This window comes from Talpa occidentalis, unplaced genomic scaffold (assembly GCF_014898055.3).
Source record: "Talpa occidentalis isolate TD23 unplaced genomic scaffold, MPIMG_talOcc4v2.1 talOcc4.3, whole genome shotgun sequence".
NCBI lineage: Eukaryota > Metazoa > Chordata > Mammalia > Eulipotyphla > Talpidae > Talpa > Talpa occidentalis.
The window spans coordinates 114,693,002-114,706,739 of NW_023603184.1; the positions used below are offsets into that span (position 1 = coordinate 114,693,002).

General features: G+C 34.4%; 1 long non-coding RNA gene across 1 annotated transcript in view; it reads left to right on the forward strand.

Moving 5' to 3' along the window:
* Window positions 1-3,491: 3,491 nt before the first annotated feature.
* The window catches only part of LOC119256019 (uncharacterized), a 30,886-nt gene continuing 20,639 nt past the window's right edge, over window positions 3,492-13,738 (forward strand). The window contains exon 1 of the long non-coding RNA XR_005127608.2: window positions 3,492-3,598. This is a non-coding gene — a long non-coding RNA (uncharacterized LOC119256019). The remainder of the gene's footprint in view (window positions 3,599-13,738) is intronic.

Sequence of the window (13,738 nt, forward strand, 5' to 3'; positions counted from 1 at the left end):
CATCAGAAATTTAGAAATGTTGTTTTCCATAGTATTTCCCTACTAGGTCTTGTAAAAAAGATAACTCAGTTTCATAAATACATGGCAGAAAGATCTACTTGCAGGAGGCAATAACATCACATAACTAAATTTGCCTAGTATTAAGAAAATTTGTTGATTTTAGAACCTATGAAAAAGGAAAAGAAAAAATATTATTTGACATTTTCATTATTTGTTTAACAAATGTTTCTGTCTACCTAGACAATGTTCCAAATATTGGATCAGGCCTGGTCGATGCCACATTAATGGAAACCAGTCAAGATGCTTGCAACTGTGCAACTTGACTATAGGAAAAGAAAAGGCATTTTTATGGGATCTTACATAAAAACGTTCCTGGGCAAACGTTACAAAGGAGAGATCTTGAGAGAGGTGAACTTCATGAAGAAAAGTGAAGTTTTGTATTGAAATCTCAAGGAGGACTCTATGTTAACTATGTAAGAAAAGGAGAGACAAACATGTTAGACAGAAGAAACAGCACATACAAAGGGTCTGTAGTGAGATGCAGCATTGTGAGTAAAAAGGGACTAAAGAATTTCATTATAGTTGAGCAGAAAACAAAGCTGAGTGTGAGATGGCACTGGGGACATGGAGAGGAGCCAGACATGCAGAGCTTTGTTTACCATGTTAAGCAATTATTCTGAAATGAATGGGAAGCTATTGAAGAGTTCAAATGGAAAACAGGCTGATGGTTGTTATGAAAATATCACTCTTACTACCATATGAAGTGATTTGAAAGAAGCCAGACTCCCATGGATAGACAAGTTAGTAGACGTATTAGTTATTTATAATTGCACATGTAATGATCCCAAAATATCATGACTTCAAATAACAAACACCTATTAATTGCACTGATCCTTGATTCAGAAACTTGGGTATAGCTTATTTGGGTTGTGTGGCTCTAGCTCTCTCATAAGGCTGTCATCTAGGTGTTACGCATAGTTGCAGGCCATCTAAAGGTCTGACTAGAGGAAGACCTGCTTCCAGGCTCACATAGTCATTAGCAGGCTTCAGATCCTCCAGGGCTCTTTAATGGGAATCTTAACTGGCTTGCGGTCAAAAGTCTTCCTCTGCTCCTTTAGCACTTGGTTCTCTCTGTAGGGCAACTCACAATATGGCAACTGACGTTCATCAGTGGGAAAATAGAACAAGAGAGTGAAAGCAAAACGGAATCCCACATTGTTTTTGGAACCTAACATCAGAAGTATACCCATCATTTTTGCCATCATCATCATCTATCATCATTTAGTGCCTGGATTAGGCACTAAATCCAGGCTACACAAAAAGTGGGAGATAACAAAAGCACAGATTACCTGGAGGCAGTTATCTTGACAGTTATCGTAGATGTTGCCTATTGCAGTGGGTAAGAGACAATGGTAGAGAAAATCCTTCCAAAGAATGTGTGTGGCTGGACAGCTAGAAAAAAAGAACTAATGGAATGAGAAGAGGGTAAATTTATACAAAATAGGGAGAGTTAACAAATAATGCAATGTAGTTGAGAAGAATTCCCTGAGCACAGGAAATAGAAAGGAAAAGCCCAGGATATGAAGAGGGCGATTGTCTTCATTATGAGATAAAGGCAATTGAGGAGGAGGTAGTATGAAAAGTGGTCAAAGATGGAGACCCAAATTAGAATCCCAGGTACCTGATTAAGGACCCAAATCTGCCACTGCTAGTGGTGTGAATATAGGCAAGTTATTTAAACCTTCTATGTATCAGTTTTCTCCTCTATGAAATGGTGATAAAAATATCTGGGGGGAAAAACTATATCTTTTGCAAAAGCATCAAAAACAACAAAATACTTTATAGGGGTTAAAATGATTGAACTAGTTAATATATGCACACTTAAAGACAAGTACCTGGCATGTAGTAAAAATTATGCATGTGTTTATTATACTATTGTACTATTACTACACTATTCTCTCAAAGCCATTACTATCTCTCTAAATAGCAAAACAATAAAGTACTATCACTGCTGAGAGCTGGAAATTTGGAACAGTGGAAAGGGTTAGTGATAGACACTGCTAAGAGTGAGAATGTGGTGTAGTGATAGAGGATTGTCTGGTAACGTTGAGAACTCACTTAATGTTGGGATTGTAAATTTGTGGTAGAGCTAGGTTGTCCTATTATGGAATCTTTCCAGCAGTTCTTAACCCCTTAGGAGCAGAAAGTAGATATTTGACTGCAATCATAGTGTGTTTTGCCTGACAATTGGTAAGAAAAGAGAACACAGGGCAAAAGAGTCTTGGCTTATTGGCACAAAAACTATGTGTCATATAAGTTAAACTGGACAAAATGGGATGTAATAGAATGAGTTAAGAGTTGGATTTAGAAAAGACAGAGCGGTGTCTTTTACAATGATCACAGATAATACTAGCAAGGGAACAACATTTTTGTCAAGATATTTTTTGGATCTTATTTAAACTCATTTTAATCAATTAAAATAGAAGTTAATGTTATCCAAACAGACAGTAATAGTATAAGGTGATATCACCATAATGGTGGAGTAGGAGAACCCAAATTCCATATCCCCACAATAAGGCATTGTCCATGAACAAAAGCAGCTCCAGGAAAGCTCTGGAGTTCACTTAAGAAACTTTGATTGCACACTAGGGAAAACCTGCGAATTATTATACCAAAGAGAAGGAAGATTCATTTTGCCTGCATCATTTCATTCAACACACTGGCATCACTTATAACCAAGAGGAACTTCACAGCTAAAAGTTCCCCTCACCAGGAAAAGTAGAGTAAGGCCAGCAGCCAGATTCCTCAGCCTGTATGGGTACAACTCAAAGAGGAAATAAAAGACATCCAAATTAGAAAGGAACAAGCAAAATTGTCTTATTTGTCAATGCCATGCTATTATGTATAGAAAATCCTAAAGATTCTACCAAAAAGATAATTAAAACTAAAACATGAATTCAGCAAAGTTGCAGGATACAAATCAATATACAAAAATCTTTTGCATACTGTATGTTGCTGTTATACTGTAGCAACAAAATATCTGAGGGAAAAAACTATAGCATTCACAAAAGCATCAAAAACAACAAAATACCTTATAGGGGTTATATTGTTATTTTTATCATAGCAGAAATAATTATCTGATGTGATGGGGGAGTTAGCTAACACTATGGTGGAAATTATTTTGTGATATAGAAATAAGTAAATTGAATCAACATGTAGTACCTCTTATGCAATGTTATATATCGATCATATCAATAAAAATAATGGTGCTGGATGGAAAAATTATTCAAGTGACAACGTATTGAGAGTGACAAGTGCATTGATGAATACATGAAAACCCATCAGGTGGTATCCTTCAGATAGAATCCTTTTCTCAGACTATTACAAAAAAGGAAAGAAGGGAAACACTGATTTGGCATTACTGCCTCCCCAGGAAGTATAACTTACTAGACATAAAAGGAAGAATTTTAGAAAGGGGAGGAGTTGAAGAACATTGACTCAATCTGCAGAATCGCTTAGTGAAAGTTTAGGTTTAAATGGCACTCACTATTACTACTCAAAGGAAAAAGCATCGTCTTGAAACGCTGACAACCTTCTGGTGAGTTAGATTTTCAAGCTAGTGTGATTTTAATGTGACTTTAATCTTTGTGTGATCTAAAATCAGCTCATCCATTGCATCCTAAGGCTCTAATAAAAAAAAATGATAATAGTTTTTTTGTTTGTTTGTTTTGCTTTTGGAAGAAAAAAAAATGTGCCTGTGAGTCACTCTTTACATGGGGGTTAAAATCGGAAACAGACTTGGAAAACCAAACTTGAGCATGTTGCGATTGTAAGTTTCAGAAGCACAGGAAGAAATCTTATAGCACCGTTACTTGTTGATAATTTCTTTTATTAATTATAAAAACAGTATTATTAATCAGAGACAAACTGTAGAAATTACTGAAATGTACATGTGTTTCTAAAAATCTATATTTTATTAATGACCAATATTTTCTTGAAACCCAGGAGAACACTCTAACACCTAACAAAACAGATTAGGGTGAAGTTGCTCTGAAGCCAAGACAAAGCAACAACCCAGCATCTCTTTTGAATTAGAGAATGAGGAACTGGGCTCAAGGCAGAAATGGCTTCCTAATATTAAGTATTTAAATTGAATTCTAACATTACTTGACAATTTCAACTGATGATATGGAATGGCAACAGGTGTCAATGCCCACTTCCCTTCCTAGCTTAAGATTTTAGTGGTATGTTCAGTAGGAGTGCAGTGGTTAGCTGGCAAGGACCTGGCTGAAAAACAAGTCACGCATTCTCATTTTGTTACTTATGCTAACCATGGAAAAACTCTCTCTACACATCAGTTTTCTCACCCACAAGAAGTGCTCGATTTTAATTGATCTCTCACTCCTCTCAGCTCTGAGATCTGTGATTGCATCACTTGAGACTGCAGTTTTCTAGGTCAGCTACAACATTCCCTGGAGTGTGCTTAATAATTTAGATGTATTCACAAGCAGAGGATCATCTGTTGCTTGCTGGAGAGAGAATCCAAGAAGGGCTTAATTTCATGATTTTAAAGAGGCCCAACGAAGTGTATTTCCTCCATGTGGTTTTGGTTATAGGAAAATGTAAAGTACATCTCTGACTCAACTTGCGGGTGGTCAAATGGAGGGAAAGTAAACAAAGGCTGGTTCTGCAGTATGTTAGGTCACTGCAGTTTTGTGTTTGTAGAAGCTGCCTGAGAAAAGATAAACAAACAAATGCTTAAATCAAGTGAAAAAAAGAATTTTTTGTTGTATTCGGCTTAAAGCACATAAACTCGACTATGTTTTGTACAAATAAAGTGTACAAAATTTATTTTTAATATCACTCCAATGTTATTTTGCCAACAAATATAGAAAAATCAATACATAAGAGTAAATAGCCAAGAAATTGACCTAATATATATCATGTATTTCTCATGAGTAGACATGTGGTATTTCTCATTTATGATTATTTCAATTAATTCTTAGAACTTTAGAATGAAATTATTTTGTGATCATGCATCAAATTTCACACTTGGAAGTGCTGAAAGTATCCTTTTTATTATATGAACACTTTCCATATCTTTAATAAAGTATCTCCTTCATTATCAGATTGTTTCTGAAAAAATATTGAATGTTGAGATCTTAAGAGAGAAAGATGTTCTAAAATTTTAAATATTTTCTTTGAGTTATTTTCTTGGTTATTGGCTTTATATATATGTAGTATAGCCATATTCCTATGTGTGCATTGATACGCACTAATGATAAAACAGGAACCATGACCATTAGCCCATATGTACCTCTTTTCTGTGCTGAGACTATGTTATTGAAAATATTGAAATTTCTGTCACACTTGAGAAAATTAACAACATCAATTATTTAAAAACATAAATATTTATGAGTAGGGGGAAGGTTCCATCATTTTCAGTCTTTTAATTAATTTTTAATTTAGTTATCATGCAAAACAAAAATGCCATTTCTTTGTAATTAATGAATGACTTTGATTTTTTAAAATTATTAGTTAGTTCATTTCCTTTGAAAAGCAAGGGGCTAAAGGTCAAAGGAGTAGATTCACAACATACACACTTCATTGTTAAAGAATCTCTGATCTAGTTAACAATTACTTTGAAAACATTCATTTTTTTTATTTTTTCATTTTTAAAACATCTTTTTTTTTTTCACATCCACTTTTTAAAGTGCTATATCAGTACTGGGTTTTGTTATGTCAAAACTGGCTGTTTTGTTTTATTCTTAAATTGTACCTATAAGTAGTTCTGAGCTTTCAATAGTTGTGAAAATGAAAAAAAAAATGTATTTTTAACAATTGTTTACTTGCCATTCTTTCTCTTTCAGATAAGATGATAAAATGTGGAATGATGGATTCAATTTTTCTATGTCATTTGAAATCATGGGTGGTTCATCCATGTGTAGCTATAAATCATGCAGTTTTACATATTGAAGGAATGTCAAGCTCAAAGTTCTAGAATAAGAAGTTATTTTTTAAATCTAAAAGCCCTGCTATTATATGGAAATTTCCTACATTAGCCAAAAAGAAAATTTCCTCATAACACTGAATATATGAGTAGGTTGCATTGTGTTTGCATTGAATTCCCACTTACATTTGAAGCAAACGGAACCATCTCAAGGATTTCTCAGTTATGTCAGAATATGCACTTACTTCAGTCACATGCTGGTATCTAATTGGAAAAGTAGAGATAGGAAAATAACACAAATATCTCTTCCCACTTTTACTGTAAGGTAAAATGTTCTATTGAAGTCACCTAAGTGATGGAGATTATCTAGAGAGAGATTAAGGAATGAGAATAGAAAGAAGGGGCCTAAGGACAAAAACAGGGACAGTGGCATTCATTGGATTGGTAGAAGACTATTCCTCTAAATGAAAAGGCAGTGAACACAGGAGACAAATAAGAAAGAATAGAACAAGAGACCTTCATGAAGGATATTGGCTGAATTTCACCAAGATGTCATTTACTTTACTTCTTGTGAACAAGAAGTAACAAGAATTATATTTTTAAACAATCCCAATTTACACTACTTTACTGGAAGCAAGTTTTTCTCTTCCTTTACCTCAACTGTTGTTTCACTTTCAGGGAATTAGAGAGAAGAGGTGAATTTTGGAAATCAGAGAGAATCGTGGAAGGTAGCCAGCAAATTCCCACCTGAGGAATTAAGATAAAACAATGAGGGATAACTGGTGGGTGAGTTTTGGATGGATCCAAAACTCCCTTCTCTGGACATTGGCCTGGAATCTAAAAAATGTGTTAGATAAGCTGAGGAGAATATCAAAGGAAAAGGAATGAGGTTTCTGGAGAAGTAACTTATCTATGCGATGATTTCATGTTAACAGAGTCCTTGCCAGTATATCTAAAAGGGAGGAACGGTGTAGTCAAGTAAGGAAAAAGTCTATTCATCTTATAAGGCTCACTTATGCCAAATGAGAGTCAGCAGATGTGTCATGGAGTCTGGAAATTTTTGGCCAAAGCAAGAAATTAGACAGTGAGAGGACACTGAAGGATGGGGCAAAGATTCAGAGAGGTGTAAAAAACTAACAAATGTCCAAGCTGCACAAGTCAGGGCAAATGGAAACCCCAGGTCTGAGAAAACCAAGAAAGGCAGGTTATACCTAATCATCAGTATACAACTAGGGGCTTTTACTATTCTTGTGACAAGCAAATAAGTATCTCTTCTTTATACCTCAGAGAAGGAATCTGAGAGTTCTAAGCTGTTAGTCCAAAATGATTGAGCTAAATCTAAAGAAAATCTTCAAATTATTAAATATTCTGTTAGCTAAATTTACTTGTATTTAATTCTCCCAACCTTACATCGCAAGTAATCACTAGATGAAGGTGATAAGGAGATAAAATCACTTCTACAAAGTAAGATCATTATATATTTTTTTCTGCACAAAGAGTGTAAAGTGAATGATTTTTCAATCAAAGAGGTACATGTTTTATTTTTCATTCCTTGATAGAATCCTTTTGCAAAGTTGACCCACAGTTGGGTCAGTAAAGGAAGTCAGATCTCTCTATTGACCTAGAAATTTCCTGTTCTACACATATTTGGGGTGAGGGGAGAGGGAAGATTATTAAGCATCTAAAAATCTTCTATTAATGACTGATGACTTCTTTAAAAAACTTTAACGAGGTACATGCAATTGGTTGCTAATAGTTGCTTAGTATATATTCATTATTGAGTATATAGTAATTAGTTCTAGATAACCATTAGTTCTAGATACTTAGATTAGTTCTTAGAAGATACCTATACAGAAAAGTAATTAGTTTTAATATAAGTGTACTAAAAGTGTTTAAGTTAAAAGAAAAAAATCAGACTAGATAAAAGACAAAATTGTGAACTATTTAGGAGCGTTATCTCTGTAATAATATACAGAAGAACTAAAATTTGGAAGATGAAAAAATGTATGCTATAAAAACACTAGGTAAAAGAATGCTTTATATATTCATTCATTTTACTGGGATTAATTAAGCTTCTTGAAATTGTGAATGGTTGTCTGTGATATGTTTATTATAGTCCCACAATTCTTCTTCCTTGTTGAACTCATGCTATTGAGTTCAATAAAAACTACTGGTTCCAGTGGACAGAATATATGTCCAAATCTCATTGATAATGAGTTTTGTTCATACAATGTGCATTGGCCAGTAAATTTAGGAGGAGGAAGTGAGAGTGTTTTGGTATCAACCAAGGCTAGAATATGGGATAATAATTTCTTATTTTCTTCTTGGACTATTGCCAATACTATGAGAAGCACATGTTAAAATTAGTTGCTAGTCCCCAAATAAGAGTCATACGGAGCAGTAATGATCTTGATTGTCAATCATCTTGAAAAATGGTGCACACAATAAAAATAAATTTGTCTTACTATATGTTACTGATATAGGGGGTCATTTGCTATATAATACTTTCTTTTTTTTTTAGTATTTAAATGTTATTTACTTTTATTTAATATTTAAATTTTTTTTTTCTTGGTATGATTAGTCTTTTTTATTTTAGGCATTCTTTTTTTTTAAATAATTTTTTTTATATTCCCCATACAATTGCAACCCCCTTATATAGTACTTTCAATGCAAGTTCCTGAGTAATGCAATTTCTTTCATCAGTTCTAGCAACTTCTGTAATCCATTCTCTCTCTTTCTCTCTCTCTCTTTCCTTTCTCCCTTCTCCCTAAACCCCTCCCCATTCTCTCCATTTTCTCATTCTTCCCATTATACATACATTAAATCTACATACATTAAATCATTTTATATATTTTTATTTTATATATTTTTATATCATTTTTAATTTTTGCATAATGTATGCATTTTCATCTTGGTTATATTCCCCATATAATTCCCACCCCCCCTTATTTTGACCCTAATCTCTCCTCCTCTCTTCCATCCAATAGTGATCGCTGGTTTATAGTTGCTTCTTGATTTTGATTTTTACTTTATTATAATTAGGTTTTTTCCTGGTCCCTTATTTAGGTTTTCTAAATTCCTGCTATGAGTGAGACCATCCAGTATTTTTCTTTTTCTTTCTGGCTTATTTTGCTGAGTATGATCTCATCCAGTTCCATCCATGTTGCATGCAAATTGCATGCAAATTGTTTATCTTTTTTGATTGCTGAGTAATATTCCATGGTATATATGTACCACATCTTCTTCATCCAGTCATCGATTTTGGGGCATTTGGGTTGTTTCCATAGCTTAGCTATTGTAAATAGTGCTGCTATGAATATAGGGGTGCAGGTGAACTTTTGAATCAATGATTCTGTGTCCTATGGGTAAATACCTAGGAGTGGAATTGCTGGATCATATGGAAGCTCCATTTTTAGCAGGTTGAGGAATCTCCACACAGCTCTCCATAGTGACTGGATCAGTTTGCACTCCCACCAGCAGTGCAGGAGAGTTCCTTTTTCTCCACATCCTAGCCAACATTTGTTGTTGCTAGTTTTTTAAATATGTGCCATTCTCACTGGTGTAACATGGTATCTCATTGTACTTTTGATTTGCATTTCCCTGATGACAAGAGATGCTGAACATTTTTTCATATGCCTGTTGGCCATTTGCATTTCCTTTTTAGCTCTTCTGCCCATTTTTTGACTGTTGAGACTCTTTGTTTTTGAGTCTTATTTTTTTATTTTATATATTTTTACATCATTTTTCATTTTTGCACAATGTTGAGTCTTTGTTTTTGTTGAGTCTCTTCAGCTTTGTAGATTTTTTTTTAAACATCCTTTTCTTTTTAAGATTTATTTATTTATACAAGCACTGGGTACAGTCAGAAGCATGGGAGGGTGAGAGAATTCACCAGAGCCAGAGCAGGAAACAGAACAGGCAGACTGACGATACACTGCTGAGGGGAGCAGCGGGTGCAGCAGGAGAGGTCTGCGTGCCATGTGGGGCCCTCGCCTGGTGGCCGGGGATCAAACCAACACTGCAGAGGCTGCAGGCAGCTTTGCAACCCACCACTCAACCGCTGCACCACCAGGGAGGCCCTCTTTGTAGATTTTTGTGATCAGTCCTTTATCATCAGTGTTGTGTGCAAAAATTTTCTTCCAGTCGGTGGGGTTTCTCTTTCTTTTGGTTACTGTCTGTTTTGCTGTACAGAAGCTTTTTAATTTGATGTAGTCCTAGCTGTTTATCTTTGCCTTCACTATCACTGCTTTGGGTGATGAGTCTTTAAAGATGTTGCTGAGGTGTATGTCATGTAGTGTTTGCCTATATTTCCTTCTATATATTTTATGGTTTCAGGTCTTATGTCTAGTTCTTTAATCCATTTTGAGTTGGTTTTTATGCATGATGTGAGGTAGTAGTCAAGCTTCTTTCTTTTGCATGTAGCAACCCAGTTTTCCCAGCACCATTTATGAACAAACTTTCTTTGCTCCATTGCATAGTCTTTGCTCCTTTGTCAAAGATTAGTTGACCATAAATCTGTTGGTTTGTTTCTGGATTTTCTATTTGGTTCCATTGGTCCGTGTGTCTGTTCTTGTTATTATGGCTTTGTAGCATAGCTTGAAATCTGGGAGTGTGATGCATCCATTCCCTTCTTTTTTTTTCATGAGAGCTTTGGCTATTTGGGGTTTTTGGTGCCTCCATATGAATTTCATCAATATTTGCTCTATTTCTTTGAAGACTGTCATTGAAATTTTATTGGAATAGCCATGAATCTGTAAATTGCTTTTGGTAGGATGGCCATTTTGATAATGTTAATTCTTCCAATTCATGAGCAGGAGATGTCTTTCCTTTTCTTTGTGTCTTCTTCTATTTCTTTTAACAGTGTTTTATAGTTTTCTTTGTATAGGTCCTTCACCTCTTTTGTTAGGTTTATTCCCAAGTATTTGATTTTTTTGTTTCAATAAAAAAGGGATAGTTTTCTTGATTTCTTCTTCTTCAGATTTATTGTTTGTGTATAGAAAGGCTACTGATTTTTGTGTGTTGATTTTGTATCCTGCTACTTTACTAAACTGATTGATTAGTTTTTCTGTGGAGTTTTTGGGGTTCTCTATGTATATTATCATATCATCTGCAAATAGTGATAATGTGACTTCTTTCTTCCCTATTTGGATTCCTTGTATGTCTTTCTCTTGTCTTATGGCTCTGGCTAGGATTTCCAGTACTATATTAAAAACCAGTGGTGAGAGTGGACATCCTTGTCTTGTTGCAGATCTTAATGGAAATGATTTCAGCTTTTCATCATTGAGAATAATATTGGTTATGGGCTTGTCATATATGGCCTTTATTATGTTGAGGTTACATACATTAAATCTTTTTGGTTTTTCTGTCTTCAAGTCAGAACTGAAAATTTCCATCTTTTTATCCTCCCATGGTACCTTAGAAAGTTCGAAACTGTATTCCATGTCATAACTTCTCTCTTAAACTTTGTATAATCTATTTAAATATTATGGAAAATTTTTCCATGATTTCAATATTATTGTTTTTCAAAGATGGTATGTCATTTCATTAGTCCTTCTCCCTGTAGATATCTTCAATCATGTCTTTCAGTTTTTATTTAATTATAGTTATCATAATAGTTTCTTAGTCTGCATCTAAAAAATTTATGAGCTGAAATCTTTACAATCAATTTTCCTTCTCTATTGTTTGTTCTGGTTCACCAATCATTCTGTTTACAGGTTTGTTGTTTTTACTTGTGTATGTGACTGACCTTTTATTACTGGTTATATTTTTTAAAAATAAGGGTATGGAAAGGGGTTTTTTTTCAGACAAGATTTATCATCCTTCTCACAGATAATAAGGCATTTTACCTCTCTCTGTACCCACCAGAAAGCACACCAGTTTCAAATTCTTTGGATCACTCAAAGGGCAGAAATCTGTATTGTAATTCCATGCAAGGAATTAGTTCTCTTCTGGTTTACATACATCAAAGAGTGGAGTTCAAGATAACCAAAGTGTCTTCTATTAGACTTGCCACTTTATCTGTGGCTTCAGCATTGAATTCCCTCCCTTTTATCATGAGGAAGTTTAAGGGAAAAATTCCTGTAGGGCAAAAGTAGCTTATGCTAGCTTCCATCTTTGATTTCTAGTATTCCCTTTATTTTTTCTGGTACTTGCTTGCAATTTAGTCACTGTCTCATTGTTTTAAAGAGATTTTATTTTTTAAAATACTTTACTTAAGTTTTGAATTGCTTGCAACAAGATGAGAACTGTGAATAACCTATTCTACCCTTATCAGAAAGAGAAAGTGTCTAGTGTCGATTTTTCTAGGTCTTTTCATTATACTGCTATGTTTTCCTTTTAAATTTCCTTTTCTTCCATTTGTTCTTTCCACTATCTTAGATGTTTGTGCTGGAATCAATCCTGACCCAAATAAAGTACATTCACAAAATCTAGAACAGCATAAAGTCAGTGTTGTTGTTAGCATGACTTTCATCTTTTGCTTTTATGAAACTGGAACAAACCAACTTTCACCTTGGACCCCAATTTAGTTACACTCATTTTTTCCCCCTTCTGTGTAAGACATCACGTCTAGAAAGTCTGGAAAATTTTCTAGCAAGGTATCATTGTCTTATTTTCCAGCTTTCTTTTTTTATTGCTAAGTTTCTGTCTCTATTTTTCAAGCCTTATAGTTAATGTCATATTTGTTTGGGAAAGACCATCTTACTGGAGATGTCTGACCTTTATTTTTATGTTATTTTCTACAAAAATGCTTTTTGCAGGCTTTTTTATTATTGCAGTGTTTCATTGACCTCATGGAGACCTCAGTGCCTTTTCTGAATCTTTTTGCTACTGACTGATAATGCAATTATTTCATCTCCATCCACACTGGATGCCAAGTTCTCCTCCTTGATTCACTATACCCCATTTCTTATAGCTGGATATCTGATATAACCACAGTCTTCACGCTTCTCATGGACTAAATGTAATTCCACATTCTGGCCCCACTTTGCTGCTATCATTTTCATGAACTGTTTCATAAACTTTCATGACATAAGACCCTTTAGCACTGCCATTGAGGAGTAATAAAATTAGTTGATTTAGTTATTTGTTTACCCATTTTATCAAAGATGTTATAGTTAAGGATAAATAAACAATTGAGTTTATTAAAAATAAAAAGGTTCACTCTCCACTCCACATTTCCTATCAATTACAATAACTCTCTTTACTCTAGTAGCAGTAGGAACACTCCTACTTTCAAGCTGATTGCATAGACAGATTCTCACTCAATGAAGTTTATTAAATGTACTTCTCTCAGCATGTTGGCTACTTTTGCAACCTAACTCATGGAGAAAAGGTATCAGACATAAAATCTGAATTACAGCTGTGTTGTTTCGAAATGAATAATGTCTACTGGGTGAGACACTGAGTCAAAGGGTTAGTTTGCAGCATAAGGAAAATATTTGTGAGTGTGTTGGAAAAGCTGACAGCCTAGCATATGCAGCCTCCCTTGTAGATAGGGAAACATGGGAATGAGAGAAAATTGCTAACTTGGCTAGAAAAGCAAATGCAACTTTTAAAACCAAGTCGTAGAATCCAGAACACTCTATTTTATTACGAGAACTCTCATTTGCTCTACTTTGTTTAGAAAATAAAGCTATAAACTTTAAAAATATTAAAACAAATCGCTAGTCTTAAATTCAGTGAGAAAAGATTTCCCGGAAAAAGACAGTGAAAGCATTCTTATTGCTCAACACAGAATGTTATCTAAAAAAGATAATAGGACTTAAGTTGCATTCACTGGCCAGTACT